The 20,711-nt window shown below is 45.5% G+C and overlaps 1 protein-coding gene across 7 annotated transcripts in view; it reads right to left on the reverse strand.

Moving 5' to 3' along the window:
- The window catches only part of FLNA (filamin A), a 169,209-nt gene extending 149,700 nt beyond the window's left edge, over window positions 1-19,509 (reverse strand). For 3 of the 7 annotated variants that reach the window (XM_067464199.1, XM_067464196.1, XM_067464197.1), the window contains exon 1: window positions 19,269-19,509. The gene's annotated coding sequence lies outside the window, so the exon portion shown is untranslated. The remainder of the gene's footprint in view (window positions 1-19,268) is intronic. The other 4 variants (XM_060763185.2, XM_067464198.1, XM_060763184.2 and 1 more) reach the window with 2 other exon arrangements.
- Between the last annotated feature and the right edge of the window lie 1,202 nt (window positions 19,510-20,711).

Here is a 20,711-nt window from a genome sequence, read left to right on the forward strand (position 1 = left end):
TTTCCTTCCTTCTTTCACTTTTTTATTTCCTTCTCTCCTTCCTTCCTTCTCTACCTTTCTTTCCTTCTTTCCTTCCTTTCTTCCCTCTTTCTCTTTCTTTCTTCCTTCTCTCCTTCCTTCCCTCTTTCCTGCCTTTTTTCACTTTTGTATTTCCTTCTCTCCTTCCTTCCTTCTCTACCTTTCTTTCTTTCCTTCCCTCCCTCTTTCTCTCTTTCTTCCTTCTCTCCTTCCTTCCTTCCCTCTCTTTCCTTCCTTCCCTTTTTCCTGCCTTCTTTCACTTTTGTATTTCCTTCTCTCCTACATTCCTTCTCTACCTGTCTTTCTTTCCCTCCCTCCCTCTTTCTCTCTTTCTTCCTTCTCTCCTTCCTTCCCTCTTTCCTGCCTTCTTTCACTTTTGTATTTCCTTCTCTCCTTTTCCCCCTTTCTCTCCCTCCTTCTCTCCTTCCTTTCTTGCCCTTCTGTGTATATGTGTTTTGTGTATGCATATATGTGTGTATATATTTGTGTATATGTGTGCTTGTGTGTATATATGGGGTTTTGCACATGCGTTGTAATGCTTTTTTTTTTGTTTTTTGGCTTTTTAAGTCTCATCCACTGAGTTTTGCAGTGTTTTTATGAGTGATGGTCACTCGTTGGCCTGAGAGGTGTCTTGTGTCCAAATTTGGTGTCAATTTGTCCAGTGGTTTTTGAGTTATGTCAAAAATATGTTTACTTGAGACGCTAATGAGATGTTATATTGATGTTTAATTGTTTACTATGCTGTTGTCTTAATCGTTTTTTAACTGCTTTTAGCATTGAATTTTTGCTGTTGCTACCCGCTTTGAGTTGCCCGAGGACTGAGAAAAGCGGTATATAAATGAAGTAAATAATAATAATAATAATCCCACAAACGAACATTAAATTTTTATTTATATAGACTATAGCAAAATGTGCTGCAGGGTGTCCTGCAAAAACAAAGTTTTTTGCAGTTTAATAAAGTTTTTCCATGTTTTTATGATACAGCCAATTAGGAAATGACATTTATAACCCAGGAACAAAAATTGTGCTACATAGTGTTATGTGCCCCTCCATGGCAGAATGGGGTTGGACTGGATGGTGTCTTTCAATTCTATTATTCTATTATACATATTATACATATTATTATTATTATTATTATTATTATTATTATTATTATTATTATTATAGCAAGTATAATGGTTGTTGGGGTTTTCTACCTCCAAGGAGAGGCATTTGAAGGATTTATTTTTACTTCAGATGTTGACTAAAATAAGTTGCCCAGTATGGTGTGTGATACACTTCGACTAGTTGGGGATGGTGTTGTGGCAACGACATGCTGCTTTTCTCAGGCAGCAAAGTGCTCTGAGATGGGCTTTCAAAAAAGCCCACAACCTCATGGCAAAAAACAAATGATAGCAGATCAACCAGAAACATTAGAAGGAACCGTGAGAGGAAAGGGAAGCAAGATGCATAGTCAGAGTAGAATGAGAATCATATGACTCTCCAAAAGCTGTCAACTATGAGTTCCATCAACCCTAGCAAGCATTGCTAACAGTTAATGATACTGGGAGTTCGTGGATTTCACACTGTCTATATCTGATGGGCTGCACAATCCCACCTCTATGTTAAGGATATTGAACTAAGACCGGGGAGATTCAATTTACATTCTGACAGGCGGGTTGGGAGAATGTTCATCAAGAAGACCATATATGCTATTTCGAGCTCCTTGGCAGAAATGTAGACTATATAAATATCACAGATAATTTAGTACAAATATTCATCAAGACTGTTTACAAATATATCACGTTCATCAAGACATTTGCCTCTTTCCTATAGAATAATAGAATCAAAGAGTTAGAAGAGACCTCGTGGGCCATCCAGTCCAACCTCCTGCCAAGAAGCAAGAATATTGCATTCAAATCACCCCTGACAGATGGCCATCCAGCCTCTGTTTAAAAGCTTCCAAAGAAGGAGCCTCCACCACACTCCGGGGCAGAGAGTTCCACTGCTGAACGGCTCTCACAGTCAGGAAGTTCTTCCTCATGTTCAGATGGAATCTCCTTTCTTGTAGTTTGAAGCCATTGTTCCTTGTCCTAATCTCCATGGAAGCAGTAAACAAGCTTGCTCCCTCCTCCCTGTGGCTTCCTCTCACATATTTATACATGGCTATCATATCTCCTCTCAGCCTTCTCTTCTTCAGGCTAAACATGCCCAGCTCCTCATAGGGGTGGTTCTCCAGACCCTTGATCATTTGAGTCACTGAGAGAGTGTGATTTGTCCAGGTTACCCAGTGGGTTCCATGGCTGAGTGAGGATTCAGGTCCTGGTCTCCAGAGCTGAGGTTCAGTGCTCAAACTACAATATCATGTTGCATCCCAGATGTGCCTTAGAGGGCCAGAACACTATATAACACAACTTGAAAAATATTCTGTTTGGTTTAAAGTGTTATTTCCTGTTTAACCGTGCCTTACTCACTTTGAAAGTAGGTGTTATACTCCAGAAACTTTGTTTTTATGGCTGCATCACAAATTGTATTGAATTGGTTGAGGGTCTATGACAACGTTTCTCAACCTGGGAGTCGGGACCCCTGGGGGGATCACGAGGGGGTGTCAGAGGGGTCGCCAAAGACCATCAGAACACACAGTATTTTCTGTTGGTCCTGTGGGTTCTATGTGGGAAGTTTGGCCCAATTCTATCCTTGGTGGGGTTCGGAGTGTTATTTCATTGTGGGTGAACTATAAATCCCAGCAACTACAACTCCCAAATATCAAGGTCTATTTTCCTCAAACCCCTCCAGTGTTCACATTTGGGCATATTGGGTATTCTTGTCAAGTTTGGTCCAGATTCATCCTTCTTTGAGTCCACAGTGCTCTCTCGATGTAGGTGATCTACAACTCCAAAACTCAAGGTCAATTTCCACCAAACTGTTCCAGTATGGTCAGTTTGGTGTTCCAGTATGGTCAGTTTGGTCATGGGAGTTCTGTGTGGCAAGTTTGGTTCAGTTCCATTGTTTGTGGTGTTCAGAATGCTCACTGATTGTAGGTGAACTATCAATTTTTTTAGTGATGGTCACTCCTTGGGTTAGTAGATGTCTTGTGGCCAAATTTGGCAGCAATTTGTCCAGTGGCTTTTGAGTTATGTTAATCCCACAAACTAACATTACATTTTTATTTATATACACTAGCTGTAGCCACCATGCTTTGCTGTGGCCAGCCTTCCCTCCCGCTTTCTCTCCTTCTTTCGCTCTTTCCTTCCTTCACTCCCTCTTCCCTTCCTTCATTCACTTTTCCTCTTTCCTTCTCTCCTTCCTTCCTTCTCTATCTCTTACCTTCTCTTCCCTCCCCCCTTTTCTTTTCCTTTCTCACCTTTCTTTCTTCTGTACCTCTTTCCTTCCTTCCTTAGCTTTTTGCTTCCACGCTTCCTTCTTTCCTTCCCTCCCTCTTTCTCTCCTTCTTTCTCTTCTTCCTTCACTCTTTCCTTCCTTCACTTTTTATCTTTCCTTCTCTCCTTCCTTCCTTCTCTACTTCTTTCCTTCCCCCCTTTTTCTTTTCCTTCCTTCCTCGTTCTCTCCTTTCTTCTTTCTCTAACTCTTTCCTTCCTTCCTTCGCTCTTTGCGTCCATGCTTCCTTCTCACTTTCTTTCTTTCCCTCCCTCTTTCTTTCTCCCCTTTCTTTCTTTCTTTCTTTCTTCCCTTCCTTCCATCTCTCATCCTTCCCTTTTTTCTGTATCGTCATTTAGCTTTTTGGGGGTTTTAAGTCCTTTCCGCTTTTTTGGGGGGGGGGTTGAGTTATGGTCACTCGTTGGTCTGTTAGAGGTATAGTGTCCACATTTGGCATCAATTCATCCAGTGGTTTTTGAGTTATGTTAACCCCACAAACGAACATTATATTTTTATTTATATAGATGTTTTTACTCTGTATTTTTGGGGCTTGTCCCCTTGTAAGCTGCCCCGAGTCCCTTTGGGGAGATGGTGGTGGGGTATAAAAATAAAGTTATTATTATTATCATGATTACTACTACTATTACTACTATCCCAAATGTTTGCCTTACAGGGACACAACAGAGTTCTTTATGAAAAGAGCTGTGGGAAAGTTGTATGTGCTACAAGTCCAGTGTGCCTGTAGTTCCAGGATCCCACCATTAGGTGGCACTCTTGCTCCCTTCCCACTCTGCACTCTTACTCCTCCTTTCAGCCAGCACAGAGGAACTCCCAGCCTAGAGACCTGGCTTCATATTTTCCCCTTATTTGGAGAGCTTCATTTCTTTGGGTTTTCAAAAAACCAGACAGACCCTCCCCAGGGCCCAACAGTGTATATGAGTGTGGGAAGGAGGGGGGGATAGGGCCGCGCCTTGGTCTGGGAGGCAGGCACAGGAAAAGAGGGAGTCCAGAGAGGAGCTCAACAGGAAGAGGGGTGCCTTGCTGGAGTGGGGTGTCAGTGCTGGTTTTGGGGCCGGGAGGACTAGGCCAGAAGGGCAAAGGTGGGTCAGAGCAAAGGGCAAGAGAGCTGGATGAAGTCAGGATTTGAAGGATGCATACAGAACTAGGAAGAAACATCTCCGGAGATTATAATCTAAAACAACTACCTCTCCCCTCCCTTGCACAACCACCCCAATCCTGTATTCCTCACCAGCTTTGAGAATCCTCCCTTTCCTTATATGTATGTGAGGAGTAAAATATGTCTTTTGCAAGGAGCAATTTCTTATCTTGTTCTGATTCATAGTAACCCTATATAGGTCTTTTTTGGGGGGTGGGGGTGAGAGATGTGACTTATCCAGGGTCACCCAGTGGGTTTCCATGGGTGAGTGGGGATTTGAAGCCTGGTCTCCAGAGTCGTAGCCCAACACTTCAACCACTGGCTCTCTTTCTTATTTTACTTCTATTGAATTATCCCGGTTGTGAATATAAGTAACATACAATAACTCAGGGATGGGGAAAGGTGTGTTCCTAAAGATGGTGCTGAAACACAGTGCCCATGGTATTGTCGAAGGCTTTCATGGCTGGAATCACTAGGTTCTTGTGGGTTTTTTCGGGCTATAGGGCCATGTTCTAGAGGCATTTCTCCTGATGTTTCGCCTGCATCTATGGCAAGCATCCTCAAAGGTAGTGAGGTCTGTTGGAAATAAGAAAATGGGTTTATATATCTGTGGAATGACTGGGGTGGGGCAAAGAGCTCTCTGCAGAAGCTAGGTGTGAATGTTTCAGCTGACCACCTTCATTAGCATTTGAAGGCCTGGCTGAGCCTGGGAAAATGTTGTGTTGAGAGGTGTTAAGATGTGCCTGATTGTTTCCTCTCTGCTGTTTTGCTGTTGTAATTTTAGAGTTTTTTAATACTGGTAGCCAGTACAGTGCCCATCATCGATCACTATTGGCTAGGACCAGGGGCGGCTCAACTGCATTTCCGTATATGAACCCACACGATCCCTTCGTTCATCTGGTGCGGCCCTGCTCACAATCCCACCAGCATTGCAAGCACAATTGGTGGGGACGAGGGACAGGGCCTTCTCGGTGGTGGCCCCACAACTCTGGCACTCCCTCCCCAAGGACATCAGGCACTCCCCAACATTGGCAGTCTCCAGAAGGAGCTTGAAAATATGGATGTTCCAGTGTGCCTTCCCAGATTAAGGAATCCCAAGCAATTGTCCCTAATGCACTTTATGGGAGAGTTAGAATTGTCTGCACACCCTTCTATTCCCAAAATATCCATTCTACCTCACCTGGACATGCCCAGCATTTTAAGAATTTTAACTTACATTTGGCCCTGCCACAGGTTTTTAACAGTGTTGTGCTTTTGTTATTGTTTTATTGTTTGCTTATTTATTGTTGCATTGTATTGTTGTCTGTTGTGTTTTGTTAATGATGTACTTTGGGCTCGGCCTCTTGTAAGCCGCACCGAGTCCTGCAGGAGATGGTAGCGGGGTACAAATAAAGGATTATTATTATTATTATTATTATTATTATTATTATAACCCATTACGCAAAGTAAGCATTTGCAGTACAGTTGATTTTGCCTAGGGGCGCTCTTGAGGGAAAATAGACCTTGACATATGCAAGTTGTAGTTACTGGGATGTATAGTTCACCTACAATCAAAGAGCATTCTGAACTCCACGAATGATGGAATTGAACCAGATATGGCACACAGAACTCCCACGATGGACAGAATATATATATCAGTGATTGGTTGGAAGTGGGAGGGGGAAATACTGTTTGCTTACCATTGAAAATTACTTAGGGCCGCCTCTGGCTAGGATTGATGGGTTTTGCAGTTCAATCACATTTGGATCTTCAGGATCGTGCCCTTCCTCATTCTGCATCCCACATTTCTGCATCAGTGGATTGAAGGGGCTAAAGGCATTTTCTTGGTGCAGCAAAGACCCTCTCTCATCTCAGTCTGTGGCAACCATTACGTATAGCCCAGTACTGAGGCCAGGATTTTGATTCGGGGGGGGGGGGGGGCTGAGTTTGATTCGGAGGGGGGGGGCTGAGTGAGCGAGGATCTACCCTAGCAAACCTTTTGTATCGTTACCCCAACACCCCCATGCATATGGGATATATTGAGCATGGTGATCAGATCATGATATGAATAAACATAACAGTTTAAATAATGTACCAGTAAGGCCTTCTCACAGACCACCCTGAGAATTTGGGGGGGGGGGCTGAACCCCTCAAGCCCCCCCCCCCCCCCCCCCCCCCCAGCTACGGGTCTGGTCTAGCCTGACTTTCTCACTTACTTCAAGGAGCTGTAAAAACAAATGGCTTTGCTAGTCACTATGAGAAGAAATCTGGAAAAACTTTCTGACAGTATTCAAAAAGTCAGATCAGGTTCAACTTATGGTGCATAAGACAAAACAGTTGCCTTTCACATACTCATCTTAAAGTAAAGTTTTCTTCTTGACATGAAGTCTAGTCACGTCTGACTCCTGGGGGGTGGTGCTCCTCTCCATTTCTAAGCCAGAGAGTCGACATTGTCCATAGACACCTTCAAGGTCATGTGGCCGGCATGACTGCATGGAGTACCATTACCTTCCTGCCGGAGCAGCACCTATTGATCTGACATTTGCATGTTTTCAAACTCCTAGGTTGGTCAAAGCTGGGGCTAATAATGGGAGCTCATCCCAGTGGCACAGTGGGTTAAACCCTTGTGCTGGCAGGACTGAGGACCGACAGGTCACAGGTTCAAATCCGGGGAGAGCACGGATGAGCTTCCTCTGTTAGGATGAGCTCCCTCCAGCTTCCCATGTTGTAGGCCAAAACACCTGAGGACCCATAGGTTGAGAACCACTGATCTAGTCCAACCTCATTCAGTCATGCAGACACAACCAAAGTAATCCCATCCAGGCTCTGTTTTAATAACTTCCAGAGAAGGAGACCCTATCAAACTCCGAGGATCCTCTAGTTGCAGTCCCAAAAAACACAATTCTTTAAGCTCTTATGAAACACAGGCATACTCCAGTTAGCAAAGTAAATGTATTCCTGGGCATTGTTTCTTTAATAAATCATCATCATATTTATTGGGAGCCCCCGGTGGCGTAGTGAGTTTAACCCCTGTGCTAGCAGGACTGAAGACCGACAAGTCGCAGGTTCGAAACCGGGGAGAGCGTGGATGAGTTCCCTCTATCAGCTCCAGCTCCTCATACGGGGACATGAGAGAAGCCTCCTACAAGGATGGTAAAACATCAAAACATCCGGGCATCCCCTGGGCAACGTCCTTGCAGACAGCCAATTCTCTCACACCAGAAGCGACTCGCAGTTTCTCAAGTCGCTCCTGACACAGAAAAAAAACGGGTGAGAATTTGAACCACCGACCTTTCAATCACCAAGTTCTGCAGCTCAGCGGTTTAAACTGCTGCACCACCGCAGCACCATAGTCATTTTAGCAGACAGTTAAAGGGGATTAAATTTTCAGGACGGCTAGCTTCAGCCACGAAAAAAAATGAGGTATCAGATTTGGGTGGGGGAAGAGTTCAGTTCACCTTAACACAATCATTATTAGATTTTGAGCCTCATAGTAGGTGTTATTTGGGTTTTCTGCCTCGAGCACTAAAATGTCACCAGCTGTCTCTGAAATGATGACAAGAAAGGAATTGCTTCAGATAGTAAATCTGCAAAGTGTTGGAGGTACTGCCAGCCCTGCTGTGATGTGATTCCCTCAGGCAAGAGAATTACAGCATCATGGGAGGGCAGCAAATGGTTAGCTACCTGGTTCCATTGTGTTTCTATTGCCAGGGCAACAAAGACTATACTTTGCAGGGTTTCCTGCCTCGCGTGCCAGTGACTCCTTGGGTGCTCTGACTCCTGACTTGAATGGGTGGGTGCCATCTTATGCTCTGCCCCTGCCAACAAAATCCTTTGGGCCAGTTCTGCATGAAAGAGAACAAAACAGGCCTGCTCTTGCAGAGCTTTTGTTCAGTTATGGTACAGAGAAAATGCCATATTGAGTTTGGATTGTGTTTGTTGCTGGTGAAAGGTTGGGGCAGGAAGGGAGTGCTCTTTAGACACGAAAGAAGTGGGGCACCCCCCTCTGTTTCTGCACAATTCCCCGATGGGGCATCATCACAGAAAGCCACCCACTTTGCTTCTATACTACTACATTTTAATATTTTCTTCTTCTTCAAGGAATGGCCAATTTTCTGCCGTGAGGGACTGTAAGAGCCACCGACAACACAAACTTTGAAAAAACATGGAAGTTGACATAAATCCCTATCTGGTTTTGAAAAACAGGTATTTTGTTATTATTCAGCACCATGGGTAGTGTCTGCAACCTATTTAAAAAGTGAGAAACCCCCTTTTAAAAAAGTAATAATTACACATTTTGCAAAACTAGACAAACAGGGATCAAGGAAATCTAGGTGGATTGAGGGCCGGAATAATAACCTTGGTGCCACACGTAGCTACCAAGCCAAACGTAGCTACCACACCACGGCCATCTCTGCCTTCCCAAAAGGAATGTATAGTTCATCCCTTCTTTTTACCTTCATATGGGAGCCCACGGTGGCACAGTGGGTTAAGCCCTGTGCCGGCAGGACTGAAGACCGACAAGTCGCAGGTTCAAATCCAGGGAGAGGCGGATGAGCACCCTCTACCAGCTCCAGCTCTCCATGCGGGGACATGAGAGAAGCCTCCCACAAGGATGGCAAAACATCAAAACATTCAGGCGTCCCCTGGGCAACGTCCTTGCAGACGGCCAATTCTCTCACACCAGAAGCGACTTGCGGTTTCTCAAGTCGCTAGTGACATGGGGAAAAAAAACCCCGCTGTGAATTTGAACCACCGACCTTTCAGTCAGCAAGTTCTGCAGCTCAGCGGTTTAACCAGTTGCGCCACCGTAGCCTCATCTTAGCAGACGGTTAGATCGACAAGTCGCAGGTTCGAATCCGGGGAGAGGCGGATGAGCACCCTCTATCAGCTCCAGCTCTCCATGCGGGGACATGAGAGAAGCCTCCCACAAGGATGGCCAAACATCAAAACATTCGGGCATCCCCTGGGTAACGTTCTTGCAGACGGCCAATTCTCTCACACCAGAAGCAACTTGCAGTTTCTCAAGTTGCTCCTGACATGACAAAAAAAAAACCCTTCAGATGGACCTTGTGTGATAGGTTTGGCTGAGAAACAGCTACCTCGCTGACATTATTGAAGGCACAGGTCCTCAAACTAAGGCCCGGGGGCAGGATGTGGCCCTCCAAGGTCATTTACCCAGCCCTCGCTCAGGGTTAACCTAAGTCTGAAACGACTTGAAAGCACAACAACAAGAAGAACGGAAAAAAAATATTTTAGTGATGAGACGCTGATGACTTGTGTTGTATGGTTTTTATTGTTTTATTGCTTTTACATGGTTTATATAATATGTCATGTTTTTAACTGTGTTTTATGTTGTTTGGGAGCATTGACTGACGACTGTAAACCACCTTGAGTCGCCTTTTGGGCTGAGAGGGGTGGTATATAAATATGGTAAACCAACAAACAAATAAATAAATTTAATCACCCAAAAGTAGGCCCACACTTCCTATTGAAATACTAATAATTTTATATTTGTTAAAATTGTTCTTCATTTTAATGATTATATTGTTTTAAGTGTCTTTTTGCACTACAAATAAGATATGTGCAGTGTGCATAGGAGTTAATTCATTTTTTTAAAAAATTATAATCCGGCCCTCCAACAGTTTGAGGGACTGTGACCTGGCCCTCTGTTTAAAGAGTTTGAGGACCCCTGATTTGAGGTATTAATCTATGATATGACCAGTCTTGGGTTCCATGTTGGCAGTTAATCAATTAAATTAATTAATGTCTTGCTGAACCTGGAGTTAATCCTGGCTCTCATTAGTCCGAGCCTGACACTTTACACCACCGTGACTCTTCTTCCGTTATGAGATCACGCAAAGATGAAACAGAATTTACCAATTAAGGTAGAGAGAAATCTGCAAGGTCTCTCCATAGGCTCAATGTTGCTATAACACACAACTCGACGAGACCACAACGAAGGCATCCCTATTTGGCCACCCTAATATACTGTACAATCCTTTTTTTAAAAAAAAAGCTTCTGCTATAAGGAAAAGAATCATGTGGAATGGAGATTTAGGCGATTAATCTGAACCTGTCTTTTGCATTGAATGGAGCATGACAAATGGGGCCTCCAGATGCTGTTGGGGCAGCATAGCCAGTGGAAAGGGGGATGATGGGGCTTATTATGCAGCAAGCTCTTGTTATAATTAGAATTTTATTAATTTGTATATAGATTACAACGAAAGAGTGAGAACAATAAAGTATATGCTTTGAATGCAATGTTCCTGCTTCTTGGCCGGGGGTTGGACTGGATGGCCCATGAGGTCTCTTCTAACTCTATGATATCACATATAAGGTATTTACACCCAATTAAAGCCTGACACTTTTGACTAATTAACTTAGAATAACACCACCTTCTCTAAACTGCAAGCCTCTGCACTTAATCATAGAATCAATAGAATCAAAGAGTTGGAAGAGACCTCATGGGCCATCCAGTCCAACCCCCTGCCAAGAAGCAGGAATATTGCATTCAAATCACCCCTGACAGATGGCCATCCAGCCTCTGTTTAAAAGCTTCCAAAGAAGGAGCCTCCACCACACTCCGGGGCAGAGAGTTCCACTGCTGAATGGCTCTCACAGTCAGGAAGTTCTTTCTCATGTTCAGATGGAATCTCCTTTCTTGTAGTTTGAAGCATTGTTTCGCGTCCTAGTCTCCAGGGAAGCGGAAAATAAGCTTGCTCCCTCCTCCCTTCATCTCACATATTTATACATGGCTATCACATCTCCTTTCAGTCTTCTCTTCTTCAGGCTAAACATGCCCAGCTCCTTAAGCCACTCCTCATAGGGCTTGTTCTCCAGACCCTTGATCATTTTAGTTGCCCTCCTCGGGACACACTCCAGCTTGTCAATATCTCTCTTCTCTTTATTTCACCTGTTACCATGCCAGATAACAGGGATTCAAAACACTATTATTGTTTAGTATGAAAGAGCCCCCTGATCTTGTGCTTACATCTTGACTCATAATGGATATATATTAAAAAGCATATGTATTTAGGCCTTCAAGTCACCTATTGACACACAGCAATCCTATTTTTTTGGTTCAGAAGTGACTTTAGAAACTGCAAGATGCTTCTGTGTGAGATAATTAACTGTCTGCAAGGATGTTGCCCAGGGGACACCTGAATGTGTTACCATCCTGTGGGAGGCTTCTCATGTTCTTGCATGGGAAGCTGGAGCTGACGGATGGGAGCTCACCCTGTCCCCCGTCTTGTGGATTAGAACCGCCAACTTTTAGGTCAGCAATTCAGCCAGCACATCCACTGCACCACCGTGGCTCCCATGAATTTCATAATTTCCGTTGGCAAGGATTGCTCAGATGCTATGCCAGTTCCTTATTCCGAAATATAGCCTGATGTTTATTGACAATATCCCATCCAAGTACTAACCAGAGACGATCTTGCTTAACGTCCAAGATCAGATGGCATCTGGTGCTTTTAAGACAGTGGTTCTCAACCTGCGGGTCCCCAGATGTTTTGGCCTTCAACTCCCAGAAATCCTAACAGCTGGTAACAGGGGCGGCTCAACCCATTATGCAAAGTAAGCATTTGCAGTATAGTTGATTTTGCCCAGGGGCGCTCTTGAGGCGCTCTTGGGGGAAAATAGAACTTGACATATGCGAGTTTAGTTACTGGGATGTATAGTTCACCTACAATCAGAGTATTCTGAACTCCGCCAATGATGGAATTGAACCAAATATGGCACACAGAACTCCCACAACAAACAGAAAATATATATCAGTGATTGGTTGGGGGGGAGGGCACCAAAATACTGTTTGCTTACCGTTGAAAATTACCTAGGGCCGCCTCTGTCTGGTAAACTGGCTGGGATTTCTGGGAGTTGTAGGCCAAAAACACCTGGAGACCCACAGGTTGAGAACCACTGCTTTAAGATATTTATGGTCTCATATTGAAAATAGTTTAACGAACATATTCTTCAAATTTGCCGGTGTGATGGGGCAGATAACTACTTAGGATATGGAGTAGAGAAACCAGATTTCATATCCCTTCTGAGATAGAAAGCTCCCAATGTCTCTCAGATTATTCTATTTTTCATGGTTGATAGGAATATAATGTGAGATAACAGTGTGTATATATATCAAGCTGTTTAAGGGATGTTCAGGTTTGGCCAAATTGTTCTCAAGTATCTTTCTCACCCACAACAGCACCTTCCCCACCCATTTGTGGCTGACACTCAGTGTTAGAAGTCTACCCCGGGCACAGAGTTACACATGCCCTGGAGCGTGAGAAAGATATGCAACATGTTGCGGCCAGAGATCACTTATGGAAGGGTAATTTTTTTTTGTCATGTCAGGAGCAACTTGAGAAACTGCAAGTCGCTTCTGGTGTGAGAGAATTGGCTGTCTGCAAGGACATTGCCCAGGGGACGCCCGGATGATTTGATGTTTTTATCATCCTTGTGGGAGGCTTTTGTCATGTCCCCGCATGAGAAGCTGGAGTTGATAGAAGGAGCTCATCTGCCTCTCTCCGGATTCGAACCTGCGACCTGTCGGTCTTCAGTCCTGCTGGCACAGGGGTTTAACGCACTGTGCCACCGGGGGCTCCTATGGCAGAGTAATAGAATGAATAGAACGGATCCTTGTTATTGTGGCAAGTTGTGATGGTGGTTATAGTTGTTGTAAGGCAGCTATAGGTAAAGGTAAAGGTTTTCCCCTGACATTAAGTCCAGTCGTATCCAACTCTGGGGTGTGGTGCTCATCTCCATTTCTAAGCCGAAGAGCCGGCGTTGTCCATAGACACCTCCAAGGTCATGTGGCCGGCATGACTGCATGGACTGCAGCTATACTGTGAAGCAAAGTCAGATGGCCTAATGCATATTCTCCCTGCTCTTTGCATTAAGGAAATTTTCTTATATGCATCTCAATAAAAAGGGACAGGAACACTATCATTTGAAGAGAACTTGTGCAGATGACCTTCTCAATGGTTTGCCATACAAGTTAGTTTTCAGGGGACTGGGTAGAGAGCAGTGCTATTTAGAAGCGGCCCTAGGTAATTTTCAATGGTAAGCAAACAGTATTTTGTTGCCCCCCCCCCCCCCCTCCAACCAATCACTGATATATATTTTCTGTTCATCGTGGGAGTTCTGTGCGCCATATTTGGTTCAATTCCACCATTGGTGGAGTTTAGAATGCTCTTTGATTGTAGGTGAACTATACATCCCAGTAACTACAACGTGCATATGTCAAGGTCTATTTTCCCCCAAGAGCGCCTCAAGAGAGCCCCTGGGCAAAATCAACTATACTGCAAATGCTTACTTTGCGTAATGGGTTGAGCCGCCTCTGGTGCTATTGTACACTTTGCTTCTTAGACACCCCACAATTCTTGGCTGTACATTGATCTATCTCCTGGTTTGAATTTACACGTTGACTGGGCAGTGTACAAAATCCTCATCTGCTCTTGCGATTGAAAATACAAGAGGACAGCCGTCATTTTCGGAGGCCATTCCAGATGACTGTGTGTCACCAAAATCACATGCTCATAGGCTGTCAATTTTTCCTTCACTGTTGATACGCATGGTATAATCATAATGGGCAAAGCAAGGGCTTTCAGCTGACAAGGTTAGAGCTCCTAGTCACTTGTTGCATTGCTGGTCTATAATAAAGTTTATTATTATAGTAAACCAACCGATAGGAGCCAATGTGGCATAGTACATACTTTGAGGGTTGCCGTATGATCCTGTAGAACTGGGTTTGATCCCCACCCAACCATGAAAATCCTCTGGGTGACCTTGAACAAGTTGCATGCTCTTAGCCTGAGGAAACCCTGTGATCAGTTTGCCTTAGGGCAGTGGTTCTCAACCTGTGGGTTCCCAGATGTTTTGGCCTGGGATTTCTGGGAGTTGTAGTCCAAAACACTTGGGGACCCACAGGTTGAGAACCACTGCCTTTGGGTCATCTTGTATTGGAAACGACTACAAATCCCCAGCCAGACAATATAAATCTCTCCCTCTGTGTGTCAAAGATAAAGAATGATTTTGTTAACTGCACGGAGACAAAGTTTCTATACTTTCCCAATGGGAAGATCTATATGCCCATAGCTTGTCAGGGGAATCTGTGACCCTCCAGAGCAGTGTTTCTCAACCTTCCTAAAACCGCGATCCCTTAATACAGTTCTTCATGTTGTGGTGACCCCCAACCATAAAATAATTTTTGTTGCTACTTCATAACTGTAATTTTGCTGCTGTTATCAATCATCATATAAATATCTGATATGCAGGATGTATTTGATACTAATACGCGATATGCCCAAATTTGAATACGGGTGGGGTTGGCGGGGATAACTGATTTTGTCATTTGGGAGTTGTAGTTCCTGGGATTTATAGTTAACCTACAATCAAAGAAGGAGCTGGGGGTGGTGACGGCCGACAGGGAGCTCTGGCGTGGGCTGGTCATGAGGTCACAAAGAGTCGGAGATGACTGAACGAATGAACAACAACAACAATCAAAGAGCATTCTGACTTCCACCAATGAAGGAATTGAACCAAACTTGACACACAGAACTCCCATGTCCAAGAGAAAATACTGGAAGGGTTTGGCGGGCATTGACCTTGAGTTTTGGAGTTGTAGTTCACCTACATCCAGAGAGCACCATGGACTCAAGCAATGATGGATCTGGAACAAACTTGGCACGGATACTCAATGTGCCCAAATGTGAACACTGGTGGAGTTTGGGAAAAATAGACCTTGACATTTGGGAGTTGTAGTTGCTGGGATTTATAGTTAACCTACAATCAAAGAGCATTCTGACCTCCACCAATGAGGGAATTGAACCAAACTTGGCACACAGAACTCCCATGACCAAGAGAAAATACTGGAAGGGTTTGGCGGACATTGACCTTGAGTTTTGGAGTTGTAGTTCACCTACACCCAGAGAACATCGTAGACTCAAGCGATGATGGATCTGGACCAAACTTGGCACAGATATTCAATGTGCCCAAATGTGAACACTGGTGGAGTTTGTGGATAACAGACCTTGACATTTGGGAGTTGTAGTTGCTGGGATTTATAGTTCACCTACAATCAAAGAGCATTCTGAACCCCATCAATGATAGAATTGGGCCAAACTTCCCACATGGAACCTCATGAGAAAACAGAAAATACTGAGTCTTCTGTATTCCATCTGAACATGAGGAAGAACTTCCTGACTGTGAGAGCCGTTCAGCAGTGGAACTCTCTGCCCCGAAGTGTGGTGGAGGCTCCTTCTTTGGAAGCTTTTAAGCAGAGGCTGGATGGCCATTTGCCAGGGGTGATTTGAATGCAATATTCCTGCTTCTTGGCAGCGGGTTGGACTGGATGGCCCATGAGGTCTCTTCCAACTCTTTGATTCTATGATGGTCTTTGGTGACCCCTCTGACATTTCCTCACGACCCCCCAGGGGTCCCGACCCCCAGGTTGAGAAACACTGCTCCTCCAGAGGATCTGTCACTCTCAGAGCCCAAGACCTTTGAGTGAGGGATGATCCTCTGGAGCAGTGGTTCTCAACCTGTGGGTCGCCAGATGTTTTGGCCTTAAACTCCCAGAAATCACAACAGCTGGTAAACTGGCTGGGATTTTTGGGAGTTGTAGGCCAAAACACCTGGGGACCCACAGGTTGAGAACCACTGCTCTGGATGATGGGAGTTGACCACTCGCCCACCCCTGTTGTAAATGGTGGCAATGCATGCCCAGGATAGGAGGGAAATGAGCCCAAGGATGGGCATGGATAAGGAGAAAAGGGATCCAGCTTTTCTGGCTCTGGAGTCCCCACCTACCTGCCACTCTAGCTGACATCTCCCCTTCCCCAAATCCCATTCCAACCCCATTCACCCCATCTGCCCTCTTTTAGTTTCCTCGATAGAAGTCTCTAGGACAGTGGCTCTCAACCTGAGGGTCGCCAGGTGTTTTGGCCTACAACTCCTAGAAATCCCAGCCAGTTTACCAGATGTTGGGATTTTTGGAAGTTGAAGACATCTGGGGACTCACAGGTTGAGAACCACTGCTCTAGGACCTTTTCCACACTGCTGTGCAAAATACAGATCACCTGCTTTGAACTGGATTATATGACAGTGTAGACTCATATAATTCAGTTCAAAGCAGATCATGCAGATGATCCGCTATGGATTATATGGCAGTGTAGAAGGGGCCTGAAGCTCTCTCCTCCTTTCACTTTCAGACTCCCATCCTTCCCTTTCTGTGGGTCTTGTATGCATCCCTTCTCTTCCTTTGACAGCTTCTCTTGCTTCCTCCATCGCGGGGGTTTCCTTCCTCCCCTTCCACACAGCCCTATATCCTGGAATATCAAGGCAGAAAATCTCACAATATCTGCTTGGGAACTGGGTGGGTTATCTGAGTCCACACTCAGATAATGTGGGATTTTCTGCCTTGCTATTCTAGGATATAGGGCTGTGTGGAAGAGCCCTGAGTGTGGACTCAGATAACCCAGTTCAAAGCAAATACTGTGGGATTTTCTGGGATATGGGGCTGTGTGGAAGAGCCCTGAGTATGTACTCAGATAACCCAGTTCAAAGCAGATATTGTGGGATTTTCTGCCGATATTCTGGAGCTGTGTGGAAGAGCCCTGAGTGTGGACTCATATAACTCATTTCAAAGTAGATATTGTGGGATTTTCTGCCTTGATATTCTGGGGCTGTGTGGAAGAGCCCTGAATGTGGACTCAGATATCCCAGTTCAAAGCAGATATTGAGGGGTTTTCTGCCTTAATATCCTGGGATACAGGGCTGGGTGGAAGAGCTTCGAGTGTGGACTCATATAACTTAGTCCAAAGCAGATATTGTGGGATTTTCTGCCTTGATATTCTGGGGCTGTGTGGAAGAGCTTCGAGTGTGGACTCAGATAACTTAGTCCAAAGCAGATATTGTGGGATTTTCTGCCTTGATATTCTGAGATATAGGACTGTGATATTCTGGGATATTGATATTGAGCCCTGAGTGTGGATTCAGATAACCCAGTTCAAAGCAGATATTGTGGGATTTTCTGCCTTGATCTTCTGGGATATGGGGCTGTGTGGAAGAGCCCTGAGTGTGGACTCAGATAACTAATTTCAAAGCAGATATTGTGGGATATTCTGCCTTGATGTTCTGAGATATAGGACTGTGATATTCTGGGATATTGATATTCTGGGATATTGATATTGAGCCCTGAGTGTGGACTCAGATAACCCAGTTCAAAGCAGATATTGGGGGATTTTCTGCCTTGATGTTCTGAGATATAGGACTGTGATATTCTGGGATATTGATATTCTGGGATATTGATATTGAGCTCTGAGTTTGGACTCAGATAACCCAGTTCAAAGCAGATATTGTGGGATTTTCTGCCTTGATCTTCTGGGATATGGGGCTGTGTGGAAGAGCCCTGAGTGTGGACTCAAATAACCCAGTTCAAAGCAGATATTGGGGGATTTTCTGCCTTGATCTTCTGGGATATGGGGCTGTGTGGAAGAGCCCTGAGTGTGGACTCAGATAACCCAGTTCAAAGCAGATATTGGGGGATTTTCTGCCTTGATCTTCTGGGATATGGGGCTGTGTGGAAGAGCCCTGAGTGTGGACTCAGATAACTAATTTCAAAGCAGATATTGTGGGATATTCTGCCTTGATGTTCTGAGATATAGGACTGTGATATTCTGGGATATTGATATTCTGGGATATTGATATTGAGCCCTGAGTGTGGACTCAGATAACCCAGTTCAAAGCAGATATTGGGGGATTTTCTGCCTTGATGTTCTGAGATATAGGACTGTGATATTCTGGGATATTGATATTCTGGGATATTGATATTGAGCTCTGAGTTTGGACTCAGATAACCCAGTTCAAAGCAGATATTGTGGGATTTTCTGCCTTGATCTTCTGGGATATGGGGCTGTGTGGAAGAGCCCTGAGTGTGGACTCAAATAACCCAGTTCAAAGCAGATATTGGGGGATTTTCTGCCTTGATCTTCTGGGATATGGGGCTGTGTGGAAGAGCCCTGAGTGTGGACTCAAATAACCCAGTTCAAAGCAGATATTGGGGGATTTTCTGCCTTGATCTTCTGGGATATGGGGCTGTGTGGAAGAGCCCTGAGTGGGGACTCAAATAACCCAGTTCAAAGCAGATATTGGGGGATTTTCTGCCTTGATCTTCTGGGATATGGGGCTGTGTGGAAGAGCCCTGAGTGTGGACTCAGATAACCCAGTTCAAAGCAGATATTGTGGGATTTTCTGCCTTGATCTTCTGGGATATGGGGCTGTGTGGAAGAGCCCTGAGTGTGGACTCAAATAACCCAGTTCAAAGCAGATATTGGGGGATTTTCTGCCTTGATCTTCTGGGATATGGGGCTGTGTGGAAGAGCCCTGAGTGTGGACTCAAATAACCCAGTTCAAAGCAGATATTGGGGGATTTTCTGCCTTGATCTTCTGGGATATGGGGCTGTGTGGAAGAGCCCTGAGTGTGGACTCAGATAACCCAGTTCAAACTTGGAAGGGCCCCAAGTTTCTTTTCTGCTCCATCCTTCCCATCTTCATCATCCTCCCCTATTTCCCTTTCTGTCTGACTTTTCCCCTTTTTGTGACTCTCCTCCTTCTGCGTCCAGTTAATGCCAGGCTCCCTCTCATTCTCTCTCTGCAGACCTCTCCATCCCAACTCTTGGGGAGACCCAGCCTTGCTTCCTTCCTTCTTTCCCTTCCTTCCTTCCTTCCTTTCTCCCTTCCAGGCTCCCTTGCTCACCTCTCCGGGCGGGTGCAGCGGGTGCTGGGCTCGGCGTGGGGTGCCTCCTGCCCTGCCTGGGCTCGGGACGGGGGTCTTTGGGTCGGGAAGGAGAAGAGGAGGAGGATGCTGCTGCTGCGTCTCGGGTGGGAGCCGGGCTCGGACTGGCCGGGCGGCGGGGGGCGGCGGGTGGACACCGGCCGGGCGGGCGGCTCAGCAAGCCTTAATTGGTAAAGAGCAGGCTCGGAGGGAGGAGAGAAGGAGGGAGGGGAGGCAGCAGATACAGGGAAGGAAGGAAGGAAGGAAGGAAGGAAGGAAGGAAAGAGAGAGGGAGAGAAGGAGGACCGGCCCAGACACCGCCCCCGGGGATGAGTGCAGGCAGCGCCTCCACACCGGGGTAGAAAGTGCCCCTCTTTCCCTCTTGCTTTGGACGAGGAAACTTACGATTTTTCCCTCTAGGGGGCGCCCTTTGCATCGGTGAATGGACAACTCCCTGCAGGGAATCAAGGAGGCACCGCATTGCCCTCCGCCAGGGGGCGCCAGGCAGGAACTCTGTTTAGGGATGGCCAAGGCGCTCCATGCAGTCATGCCGGCCACATGACCTTGGAGGTGTCTGTGGACAACGCCGGCTCTTCGGCTTAGAAATGGAGATGAGCACCACACCCCAGAGTCAGACATGACTGGACTTCATGTCAGGGGACACCATTTATCTTTTAAAGGCCCCTTCCAATCTGCTGAATAAAATCCCACATTTTCTGCTTTGAACTACACTATATGGCAGTGTGGACTCAGGGCCCTTCCACCCAGCCCTATATCCTAGAATATCAAGGCAGAAAATCCCACAATATCTGCTTTGAACTGGGTTATCTTATTTATTTACTAGCTTGGGGATCCAGCACTGCCCTGGTTATTTGAGAAAGGAATTGTGTCTCAAGGTTGGTCTTTATCAGTTATTTATATGGCTCGCAGTGGTCTCAGGAAGTTAGTGAAGGTACTGCGAGTCCCATAATCTGTGGTCCATCCTCCTCCAAATTGCACCAGGATGGAGAGTGGGTCATGGGGGCTCTGTGTGCCAAGTTTGGTCTTGATCAGTCATTGGATGAGGGTCATTGCCAGAAGGGACAGAGAGTTTCATCTATGCTGATGATCGTGCCATTACTGCTCAAGCAGGGAACTTTGAGATGGTAGAACAGAAGCTCTCCGAAGCTCTAGGTGCTCTTACTGCCTGTTACAGGGAGAACCACCTGATCCCCAACCCATCCAAAACACAGACATGTGCCTTTCGTCTCAAGAACAGAGAAGCATCTCGAGCTCTGAAGATCACCTGGGAAGGAATCCCACTGGAGCATTGCAGCGCACCCAAATACCTGGGAGTCACTCTGGACCGTGCTCTTACCAACAAGAAGCACTGCCTGAACATCAAGCAAAAAGTCGGTGCTAGAAACAATATCATACGAAAGCTGA

This window comes from Anolis sagrei, chromosome 2 (genome assembly GCF_037176765.1).
Source record: "Anolis sagrei isolate rAnoSag1 chromosome 2, rAnoSag1.mat, whole genome shotgun sequence".
In the NCBI taxonomy this organism is placed as follows: domain Eukaryota; kingdom Metazoa; phylum Chordata; class Lepidosauria; order Squamata; family Dactyloidae; genus Anolis; species Anolis sagrei.